Source organism: Gopherus flavomarginatus, chromosome 9, assembly GCF_025201925.1.
Source record: "Gopherus flavomarginatus isolate rGopFla2 chromosome 9, rGopFla2.mat.asm, whole genome shotgun sequence".
NCBI classification, from domain to species: Eukaryota; Metazoa; Chordata; order Testudines; family Testudinidae; genus Gopherus; species Gopherus flavomarginatus.
Window position 1 is genome coordinate 74357508 of NC_066625.1, and position 12493 is coordinate 74370000.

Here is a 12493-nt window from a genome sequence, read left to right on the forward strand (position 1 = left end):
AAAATACACAACCCTGCTTGCATTAACATTTGCTAATCATATTATGCTAAATACTTCAGTTACCTGGGTCTGTCATTTTGTGACTGTAATGTGACTTCTCTTCTCCAGTATTTACCTCCCCATCACCACATACACACAATATTCTCTATGAATTCCATAAATAAATGCTCATTTTGCAGATGTAAGTTTGCAAATATGTTCTGAAGCTAATTTTTCTGTTTATCCCACTTCCATTTTTTTGTCACTGTGTTGCACACATACATTGTTATGCTGGGGAAAGAGATCTTGTGTGTGATGACTGAATTTTAACTTCTCCTCCCATTCAAAATTACAAGTGATTGGACAGCTTAGATATACACTGTTGTCAAGAATGACTACCTTCAACATTTTATTACTGAACATCAGGGCCGGCGCTTCCATTTAGGCGACCGCACCAGGATTTGGGAGGGCGGCAGACTGCTCCGGTGGACCTCCCACAAGTGTGCCTGCGGAGGGTCCGCTGGTCCCACGGCTCTGATGGAGGCAGGTCCACCAGAGCCGCAGGACCAGCGGACTGTCCGCAGGAACGCATGCCAGAGGTCCACTGGAGCCGTGGGACCGGCAAGCCGGCCCTGCGCCTAGGGCGCCAAAACCCTGGCGCCGCTCCTGCTGAACATTAATTTACATTTAAAAAACCCCTAAAACCTAAAGAATGGAGGTGTGGGTAAATTATTTAAATGTACTTGTTTTGGTGCTCTGTATGATAGCTGTATTTTAATTGCAGATCTGGCATTAACTAGAAACCAAGCAAAGAAGAAAAATTTGACCAATTACATAAGGAACAATGTCCCAACTGTGCAAAATAAAGCTGACATTCCATCTAGGGGTTCTGGTAATATCATAAACCACTCAAGTGAAACTTGAGTCATTTATTAATGTCATTAAAACCCTGAGATGGAATTACAGCTGTATGAGCCTCTTTCTAAGAAGTTTCCAGCATTCAAAAAAATGGAAAAAGGACATTTAAAAAAAAATTAAGAGCAAATTTAGAAAATGTCACAAAGATAAGCAGCTGTATCATTCTAAACTTCAGGATGGCTGTATTCCAAAGGCTTTTCTCACTGTCATGAGGATTATTATAATGACAGCCAAATGTCTACTATAGATTTTAAGTTGTGTTTTACCGGTTTGCAAGGGCCAGATACTAAATTTACTTGAAGGAGATTTAACAGGAAAGCTGTACACCTCTTTATTTGACAGCTGAAGCCTAAAAACTTCTTATCTCCTTTTCTGCGCTCTCTCTTTTTCTCCTCATTCCCAATCTCAGATTAAAAGAAACCCTCTAGTTCCTCCTAGGTAATCATAAAGACAGTATTAGACTTTTTTAAATTCATCCTGGTATTCAGCTTTCCCCACAATTCAGGGTTAGATTTGAGATTCTTGTCTCACAATTTATTTTTTAAACCTTCAGCTCATATCCCTCCTGCCCTGAACAATCCTGCAGGTGACAGAAGAAATTCAATCATACACCCTCCCTATTCAAAGAGTTTGTTTCACTGAACAGTTATACTTTATGGGCTACTGTTATAGATGGCTTAATGGGAACTTTTACAGATTTCCAATGGAATTCAGATTTATTAAAGTAGAGTAAGGCTTTATGTGTTTCACTATTAAAAAGAAACTGGAATTGCGTTTGTCTTAATGTAAAATTATCACTTTTTCTAACCTGTCATCTAATACAATATGAAGTGTGAAACAGGTACTACTGCACTACAGTAAAAAAATGTTAAGGCCATAGCCACACGAGCAAATTTAGCAAAGGGATGGGTGTGACAATATAACCAACTGGTGAATGTGTGTTAAAGCTGCCAATCTGTAGAGGATCCCTGGTTCGATCCCTGGTGTGTTAACCAAAAGAGCAGCCACTGCTAGGCCTTCTCAGAGGTCCAGAGAGGCCCGGGTCACCTCCCACTTTTGAGGCCCCTGGCCATAATAAAAATAAAAAATGATGACACGTGAAAACAAAATAAGGCACCAAAAATAGTGAGTCATAATTTGAATATTTTTTTATTTAACAAATGCTTTTTCTGTGCAAATGCACTAATTATTGAGGAGAAATCTAGCTTTTGTGCAATGTCACAGTTGATATTAAGCATGGCGAGCCCATTCAAATGCTCTTGTCCCATAGTTGAACGGTGTTAGTTCTTTACCTGCTTCAACATGTTGAAGGTGCGTTCACCTGAAGACACTGATGCAGGCAAACTGACAACAATATGCAACATGTTGCTAACCATATTTGAAATGTTCTGCTGTAAATAAGTAGCTTATCTACACTTGAAATCTTGTACTGTAAACGTACTGAAATGCTGAATGGTACACAAATGCTGAAAAGACTTAAAATGAAGGAATACTAATAAGAACACAAAATGAAATAGTCATACAGGTTATTATCCTTATCACTGAATCAAAACTCAAGCACACAAGGTATAGTATAACAGGCTGAGCTGAAGACAAAGGGGTGACATATATATAGTAAAACGCAGACATGGATACAGACAGAGGGATAATGTCAAAAAATTTAAAACGTGTGTCCTCACGAAACTCACTGTACAAGATTGTCCTCACAAATTTTCACCTTGAACCTGGGCCTATAGACTATGAAAGCCGATGATGATGGCCAAGCTACCAAGTTAGGGCTCAACCAACCAGCCAGTCACCTCTTTTATCTACCATATGAAGACAATAATGAGGAATTCTCACACATGAATAATTCCTTAGTCAACTAGACATAAAACTAAAAAGACACTAAAATGTAACAATTCTCTACCTTTCAAAACACACTTGATCCAGCACCAGCCACTAGTAGTGGTTTGTTTATATAATTCAGCTGATCTGTGAGGACAAATTCATCACTGCCTAATCTTATGCCATCAGAACAGATATAATTTTATTAATATGAACATTTTAAACTCGTTAATATAACAAAATATATATCTGTTAACAAAAAAATTATATGATTACCAAATTACATCTCTTATTTGCTTAAATTTGCAGCTCTAAGCTGAGAGACTGTGTCACATTTTGGTCCGATAGGGATGTGCATAAAAACAAGTTGCAAAACTTATCAAATGCCAAAAAATTAAATTTGAGGCCCCCTTTGAGCTTGAGGACCAGGCCAAATGGCCCTCCTGGGCCCCCCTCTGATTGGCCCTAGCCATTATATTATCATAATGGTAGTAAGTGTACTGTATATAACTGGGCTTGGAGAGATCTTCCCCAATATGAAGCTTTATTTGTGGTAAGAATTCAGACCCCCCTTTTGGAAGAGACATAAAACTGTGGTTCTGACTTTTCAAAGGTCCAATGACACATGTTGCTTGAGAGGGGAAGTTAACTCCTGCATTCTGGCCAAAATTTAATTTAATTGGGATATTGCATTATCTTTCCCTGGAATTCCTTCTATCATTCTAATTGGATAAGATATTCTTGCTTTCCTTATTCCAAGAGATCTCAAAGTGCTTTAAGAACTATGAGGCCAATTCTGCAGCCTCCTCCTAATGTGAGTAGTCTTTATCCATGAAAATAATTTGTCAATGGAATTACATGTAGTTAAGGACTATTCAGATGAGTAAAGGGATGCAGGATTGGGCCCTATATAGATAAATTATTTAATTCAACACTGAAAGGTAGCCACCTCTGGGTTAAACATTTCAGGCGAAATTATTTTCATAAGTAAAGACTACTCACATGAGGAGGAAGCTGCAGAATTGGGCCCATAGTTCTTAAAGCACTTCGGGATCTCTTGGAATAAGAACTATAAATCTGCTGTCATAATTAATTAGTTCCTCAGCTTTCACATAGGACACTATTTTTCTCTTCTGATATGGCGCCTATACAGGATGGAGATAATTCAGTCACAATATATTATTCATAAGAGTGTCCTTACTACGTGGCAAGATTCAAGAAAACTCCAAGTTCTGAAAAAAGTGCAGAAAGCCCCAGCACTATCCAAACTATGAAACAAATTAATCAAAATCCTGCAAATGGAAAGTACTGTTCCTGGGAGCCTGTAAAATATATTATTTCTGATTCCTGTAAACCAAGATAAATATGTCCTTCACACAAGACTGTCCTAGTTAAAATAAATATACGTACTCAGTCCGCATTCCACAGAGTTCAAAGATGGTTCATCCCATTCCTACCTCTATTTGTTTTACTCTCCTTTTTGTTTAGCTTTCACTATTGCCATATTTTACATTTTTGCTTTATTTTATTTTACTTCACATGTATATTTTTATGCCATAAAAGATGCTGTTAAGTCTTTTTAGTCTATTTATGTATCTGGTGATAAATGTTCTCATTATTTCCCAAAACTTACTATTAAACAAAATATTGTGTGCTTTCACTTTTTTAAAAAACTAGAGTTATAAGATTTGCATTTTTCACCATGTCAGAGCCATGCCTTTTCTGATTTTTTGTGATAACAAATAACCAACCCTATTTATGATGTATAAATATGGCCTGAAAGATTTAGTCAAAAAGGTTTGGTGAGGAGTTCTTGTGTTTTATGGCAGAAATTGAGTTCTTGTCTCCCCTAGAAGATTCTTTGGTGACTGGAGAACAAGTGAAATTAGTACATCATAAGAAACAAAAAACTGAAAGCTAAGCAACTGATAAAGGAAGGGATTTTACATCAGATAGTTTTAAACACTTTGGTTTATGATTGGTTTTGTTAATATTGATTTAATCCAATGACTAATTAATATTTTGGACAAAGGATGTATTTGTTAAAGATTCAACAGCCTTGTCCTTTCCATTAAAATGTCAGAGTTTACAATAAACAGCTGAGACCTTCAATGAGTCCTATAGCAAAAGCAGAGAAAACCAGACCCGACAACCCAAACAAGCAGAAAAAAAAAAACACACCCACTTTAAAAAACAAACCAATTATTCAGGCCTACTATAAAAGAAAAAATAAATATATAAATAAAAGGCAACCCTGTTTTTTAAAAGCCCTTTGCAGGTCATCCTTAAAAGAGCAAATTGAAGATTAATTGTGCTGCAAAACTTAATCTCATCTTTTTTTGTCAGAGTTCAGGGAACCTGGGGTAGAAATTGATTATTAATTAGGAAGATTCTTTCATTATTCTTCAGATCTTATCCTTTATATAAAATCATCTGGCACCAGGCGTTTCCTAATTCAGAGTGATACCACAAAGTGCTTTCCAGCTCTGTTCAAAAGGTAATGTTGGAAAATGTGCAAATATCAGCTCAAAGCAGTTTTATGTAAATATAAAGAACTGAAGTCACCCCATGGGGCCCTATGCATTTGCAGTGAAGGAAAATCTATGACCAAAAAAAAAAAAATAAGTGAGATGTTCAAAACAAAAAAAGACACACACACAAAATAATCCAGTGGAGCCAGAATAATGCCAGATTGTCCAACACAGGTCTTTAAACTCTGGAGTGAAACTACACAGTACCGTGTTAGAGGCTGCCAAAATACCTAATAATTCCAGTATAGTCAGAGAGCAGCTGTCAGCATTAATAAACAATTCAATGCAGGTCCTCCAGGCATTCTCCATCTTTAGCCTGATAGAAATCCAGACTAAATCATATCATAGAGAACATGCTGAACCTGGTAAGTGTAAAACTGGATTGCCACAATTTTCTCTACTGTTTTACTATAAAAAAGATGCTACAGAAATGCCAGATACAATATTTTCAAATAGAGTTTTTATCTCTATGAAATGTATCCTCTTTTGAGATAACATGAACATTGCTTAAGTTTTACCATTTGAATATTTGGGGAAGGTTGGGGGAAAAGGACCATTTCTTCTGATCAAGATTTCTGACAAAACCAGAGCAAGCAAAGCATACTAAATGTGCAATATATCTACATATAAACTGTTCTACAATATATTGTTCCTGGTGTTGAAAAAAATCAATAAAAAGCATTTTAAAAAGTGGTCCCACACTTAGAGAAAGCATTGTGCCCTGAACTTGACTGTCTCACTCTGCATGTGGTTTATGCTCATATACCAGAAATGGATGCACTACAATAAAATAGATGAGGTCAGAGAGAGAGAGAGTTTCCGAGCTTCTTGTCAAGTTATTTCTTCTTTATAGGATCTGTACAAAGGAAAATTTGTAGTGTATAAATGTTACTGTTATGCTATTTTCCAAAGACAGCAGAGGAGGCTGACGGCATCTGAAAGTGGGTAGGCAAAACCAATAGGCAGAGACATATTCAGTACCTATTTTTAAAGATACTACTGTATTTGACTCAAGAACAGGGGAGTCAATGCACTCCTGTCCCTGGCTATTCTGAGGAGCCTCCATGCAAGGCTAGTAATAAATATATTAGCTATCAAATTCAGCTCTTTGTTCAAAATCTGAAGTATCATTTGAAAGTACATAGTGTTTCCCAACTTACTTGGTCCATCTTCAGCTGTTGCTCCCAGAGGATTTTGATTCATGGATTAGTCTGAGTGCTGTGTGTTTGAAATGACTCATGCAGCTCCTATTACTTCTTTAGTAACACAGAAATTGCCATAATGCCTCAGATCCGTGGTCCAATTAGTCCAGTATTCTGTTTCTAGCAGTGGCACCTTCAGAGGAAGGTGCAAAAAACACCACATTAGGTAGATGTGGGATAATCTGCCTCCATGAATGTCTCATCCTAATCCCTAATAATTAGAGATTAATTTGAGACCTGATACATGAGGTCTAATAACCTTCCTCAAAAAAAAAAAACATTAGCATTAACTATTATAACGCTAGAGTTTTAAATCCATATAAATGTCCAATTCCTCTTTGAATCTTGCTAAATGCTTGGCCCCAACAACATAATGTGGCAGTGAGTTCCACAGTCTAATCATGTGTTGTGTAAAGATATTTCCTTTTACCAGTTTTGAATGTTCCGCCTTTTAATTTAATTTAATGTCCCCTTGTTCTTGCATGTTGAGAACAGAAGCTCACCATCTGCCTTCTCTATACCATTTATTATTTTATATACTATCATATCTCCTCTTTTTAGTCTCCTTTCTGAGGTAAACAATCCCAACCTTTTCAATCTCTCTTCATATGAGAGATTGTCCATGCCCTACTCATTCTTGTTGCCCTTCTCTGAACTCTCTCTAATTCTGCAACATTCTTTTTGAGATGGGGTGACTAGTACTGCACACTGTATGCCAGATGAGGCTGCAACACTGATTTATATAATGGTATTCTCCATATTATTTTCCACCTGCTTCTTATGCTTCCTAACATCTTGCTTGCTTTTTTAACAACTACTTCACATTGAGCAGAGGTTTTCATTGAGCTGTCCACAAGGATACCCAGGTACGTCTCCTGAGTTGATACACTTAATTTAGAACCCTGTAAGGCAGGGTTAGGCAACCTATGGCACGCAAGCTGATTTTCAGTGGCATTCACACTGCCTGGGTCCTGGCCACCGGTCCAGCAGGCTCTGCATTTTAATTTAATTTTAAATGAAGCTTTTTAAACATTTTAAAGACCTTATTTGCTTTACATACAACAATAGTTTACTTATATATTATAGACATAGAAAGAGACCTTCTAAAAACTTTAAAATGTATCACTGGCACGCAAAACCTTAAATCAGAGTGAATAAATGAAGACTCGGCACACCACTTTTAATCATTTTCTTGCTCTTCTCTGGACTTTCTCCAATTTGTCCACATCTTTCCTGAAATGTGGTGCACAGAACTGGACTCAATACTCCAGCTGAGGCCTAAGCAGCGCGGAGTGAAGTGGAGTGGAAGAATTACTTCTCATGTCTTGTGTACAACACTCCTGCTAATACATCCCAAAATTATGTTTACTTTTTTTGTAATAGTGTTACACTGTTCACTCACTCATATTTAGCTTGTGATACACTATGACACCCAGATATCCTTCCACAGTACTCCATCCTAGGCAGTCATTTCCCATTTTGTATGTGTGCAACTGATTGTTTTTTCCTAAGTGGAGTACTTTGCATTGGTCTTTATTGAATTTCATCCTATTTACTTCAGACCAATTCTCCAGTTTGTCCAGATCATTTTGAATTTTAATCCTATCCTCCAAAGCACTTGCAACCCTTCCCAGTTTGGTATCATCTGCAAACTTTATAAGTGTACTCTCTATTCCATTATCTAAATCATTGACAAAGATATTGAACAGAACTGGACCCAGAACTGATCCCTGAGTGACCTCACTCGTTATGTCGTTCCAGCTTGACTGTGAACCACTGATAACTACTCTCTGGGAACAGTTTGCCAACCAGCTATGCACCCACCTTATAGTAGCTCCATCTAGATTGTATTTTCGTAGTTTGTTTATGAGGAGGTCCATGTGAGACTGTATCAAAAGCCTTACTGAAGTCAAGGCTTTTAGTGACGTCTTAAAGACACAATGACTTAATGAAACAATGAGATAGAGAATACTATCAACAGAGAAAGGTGTTCACATTTTTGGTGCAAGCAGCTTAATTTTCAAACAGTGAATTTCAGGATCATTCGTTTCAATAAAACATTTTTCTCACACGTAAATTTTCATATAACTCAGATGTTCTTAATTCTCAGACCTCACCACCATCTGTAACTCAGTCTCTATTTCTTAAAAATTGCAGACATCTGTTTAAATACTCCTCTCTTCCATCACACAGAATTTTAGATTAAAAAACTAATCTCTAAAATAATACTAAAGTTGGGTTAAAACCATGAGAGATGGGCATGTAAAATTCTGTTGTGCTGGCTGCACTGGACTCCATGCTGCATTAGGCATTGTCTAATTGATATCAAATATTAATATTTGATTGAATAGGCAAGTATTCTTTAAATTTTTTGAACACTGAGATGTTCCGAGAGAGTGATGGCCATACCCCAGTTTTGGTCACATTTTGGTCCACAGCTTTGAGCAGTCAGTCAGTTTTTTGAAGGCCATTAATTTGCTCGAGTGTACGCTACAGTACCTACTGGGTAAGGGGTCCAAAGTTACAGCACTTTTATCTGCCAACACTCTTCAGCTGACTGCATTTGTGGGGATGATTTACATCACACATCCATGATAGTGCAAAACATTTTCTGTTAGGTTCTCCCTGCAGAGTTTCTTTCCAGTTCTTCCATAAGTGGAGGTGGACTTTGACCCCGCTGTCCTCCCTGCCTCCCTCACAGAAAATGGATGGCATCCCCATGCTAAGGGCCAGAATCATCTACGTCAAGATTCTGTGCCTTTGTACTGGCTCCAGACTCTCTCACAGCGCTAACATGTTTTTCCGTCTAGGCAGTGGCACATGGAACGCGCCATTAAAGGACCAGTCTGTATTAACTCCTGAATGGATTCCCTGCAGGATTAGGTGATGCATGAGTAGTGCCATGGAAAAATGAGACGATGGCCAGAATTTTCAATGTCAGCTTTAAAAATCCATATTGAGACACCTGCCTGTTTTTCAAAGGTAGTCAGCATCCAACAGCTCAGATTAAAGTCAATGAGGATGTGACTGGGCCTCAGCATAAGAAGATGACTTTCCCCTCTTGGACAGTTTGAGAAGCCACATTTGGCTTCTCAGACTGTCCAAGAGGGGAAAGTCATCAAGTTCAGGAATATCTGGAGATTAATACCCTCCATGCATAGGAATAACTCCGATTTGTAAGGCTAAGTACTGCCTTACCGTCATAATTATAAAGGGAAGGGTAACAACTCTCCTGTATACAATTCTATAAAATCCCTCCTGGCCAAAGGCACCAAAATCCTTTTACCTGTGAAGGGTTAAAAAGCTCAGATAACCTGGCTGACACCTGAACCAAAGGACCAATAAGGGAACAAAATTCTTTCAAATCGTGTGTGTGTGTGTGTGTGTGTGTGTGTGTGTGTGTGTGTGTGTGTGTGTGTGTGTGTGTGTGTGTGTGTGTGTGTGTGTGTGTGTGTGTGTGTGTGTGTGTGTGTGTGTGTGTGTGTGTGTTTCTTTGTTTTTGGTGGTGTTTGCTCTTAAAACTAAGAGGGACCAGACATCAATCCACGTTCTCCAAATCTTTCTGCACAAGTCTCTTATATTTCAAACTTGTAAGTAACAGCCAAGCAAGGCGTGTTAGTTTTATCTTTGTTTTCTCAACTCATAAACGTTCCTTTTACTAAAGGGTATACCTCTGTTTGTTGTAACTTGAAACCTAAGGCTAGAGGGGGTTCCTCTGGGCTCTTTAAATCTAATTACCCTGTAAAGTTATTTATGTCCTAATTTTACAGAAATGAACTTTACCTTTTCTTTTAATAAAATTCTTCTTTTAAAAACCTGAATAATTTTTCATTGTTTTAAAATCAAAGCGTTTTGGATCTGTGCTCACTAGAACTAATTGGTGAGGGTGTACTCTCAAGCTTACCAGAAAAAGGGGTGTAAGGACTTGGAGGGGGGGAGGAATTAGTCTCAAATCTGCCCAGGAAAGGGGGGGTTAGGGACTTGGGAAATAGTAGGGGGAAAGCAGAGTTCCAAGTGGCTCTCCCCTAAAATTTGAAATACGCTTGGTGGTGGCAGCTTACTGTTAACCTAAGCTGGTAAATAAGCTTAGGGGGTCTTTCATGCGGGTCCCCACATATGTACCCTAAAGTTTAGAGTGGGGAAGGAACCCTAATACTTACTATGGGATCCACACTGTTCACCATTCTTTGAAAAAGGGCTTGATTTTTGTTTGATGACTCATGCTCCTACACGCCCCTCTCAGGAAATCTGAAGGGAAGCAATGAAGACGGGTTTGAGAGGCTGAATAATATTTTATGCTTCCAATAAAAAAATAGTTTAAAAACCCTACCCAGCTGATCTTATACCTTGATCAGATAAAATTACAGTCTTTGACTTTGAACAATTTTTTAGTTCATCCCCTGCTAAACTACAACTAATTAATAATAGTTATGAAGCCAATAAGTTACATGCAGCCCAAGCAAAATTTGCACTATTTAGACTTCACCAGTCATAAAGAGAATCTGAGGGAAAGGAAGAAAGTTGTCATCTTATAGACAAAAGCACAATAAAGATACAAGCATCGCGAATCAAATAACAGAAATACTTTACACACATCACCAACAGATAAGCACTCACTTAAAAAAATTCTGTAGGGAGCCATACATCTGACTTCCCTTTTCAAGCAGCTGGTTCACTGAATTTATGAACATAGTATCAAAAGAATTTTTAGAGCCATCCTTTGATACTGAAAATAAAGATGCTATTAATAGCACAAAACCTCAAAGTCCTTGCCTTAGATAGCTTCCTTGATGAATTTTACCAAACGTGTAGACCAAGTAGACTCTTTTTGTTACTTAAGGTGATTAGCAGAAGCAAAGAGTAGGAGCAAGGGTGGCTCCAGGCACGAGCGCAGCAAGTGCATGCCTGGGGCAGCAAGCCAGGGGGGGAGGGGGTAGTGGCCTGCCAGTCGCTGTGAGGGCAGCAGGCAGGCGGCTTTCGGCGGCGTGCCTGCGGGAGGTCTGCTGGTCCTATGACTTCAGCAGCAATTCGGCAGCGGGGACGCCGATGGTGCAGCACCGGTGGACCTTCCACAGGCACGCCGCCGAATCCGTGTGACCAGCGGACCGCCCACACCACGCCGCCGAATCCGTGTGACCAGCGGACCGCCCACAAGCATGCTGCCGAATCCATGTGACCAGCAGACCGCCCATAGGCATGTGGCCAAATCTGTGTGACAGCAGACCCCACGCAGGCACGCCACCGAAAACTGCCTGCCTGCCATTCTTGGGGTGGCAAAAAACATAGAGCTGCCCCTGACTAGCAGAGAACTTCTTCCTACGTTCTAAATGGCCCTGATTGCTGTCTTATTAAAGCCAGATTACCCTGCAAGACACGGGAAAAAGTCTTGTCATGAAGTCTAGAAATTACTCTACTTAATATCACTCACCGTAACCAAGAGTGATTTGTCCACAACATATACAATTCAAGCAAATTACCTCCAACCTCATTGCTTTAATGACTCTATACCAAGACCCATTCTTTAGTAAATCACTTGACGTCAAAGAAGCACTCAATAAGGTGGACTAGGATTTCCCTTTCTTTGGCTTGGAGAAATATGGGTTCACTACTTACTTTGAATCTTGTCTAAAGTACAGTACTATGTACAGGACCCAAGGCATCCATCAGAACAAGTAGCCTTTTCTCAAATATTTTTCCCTAATCTGTCTCATGCAACAAAGATGTTTTCTTCTTATGTGTACTTCATATTGCCTGTGTCTCTGCCTATGGCATCTCATGTCCACCTATACGTATAACTGAAATCAAAATCCATCAGTGTGAATGCAGAACAATGATATCTGGTAAGATCGATCCCCCCACAATTTCTTTACAGATATTTGGAGCAGTGTCGGATTTAAAACTAACTGGGACAAATTTGATATTCCCCCAATTTCTAGGAGAATGTTCAAGTATATTTTTATTAGATAGGAATTCCAACGGCCTAATAACTAAGTCAGATATCTGGGAATCATAATACCTAGAAAAATAGACCTAATA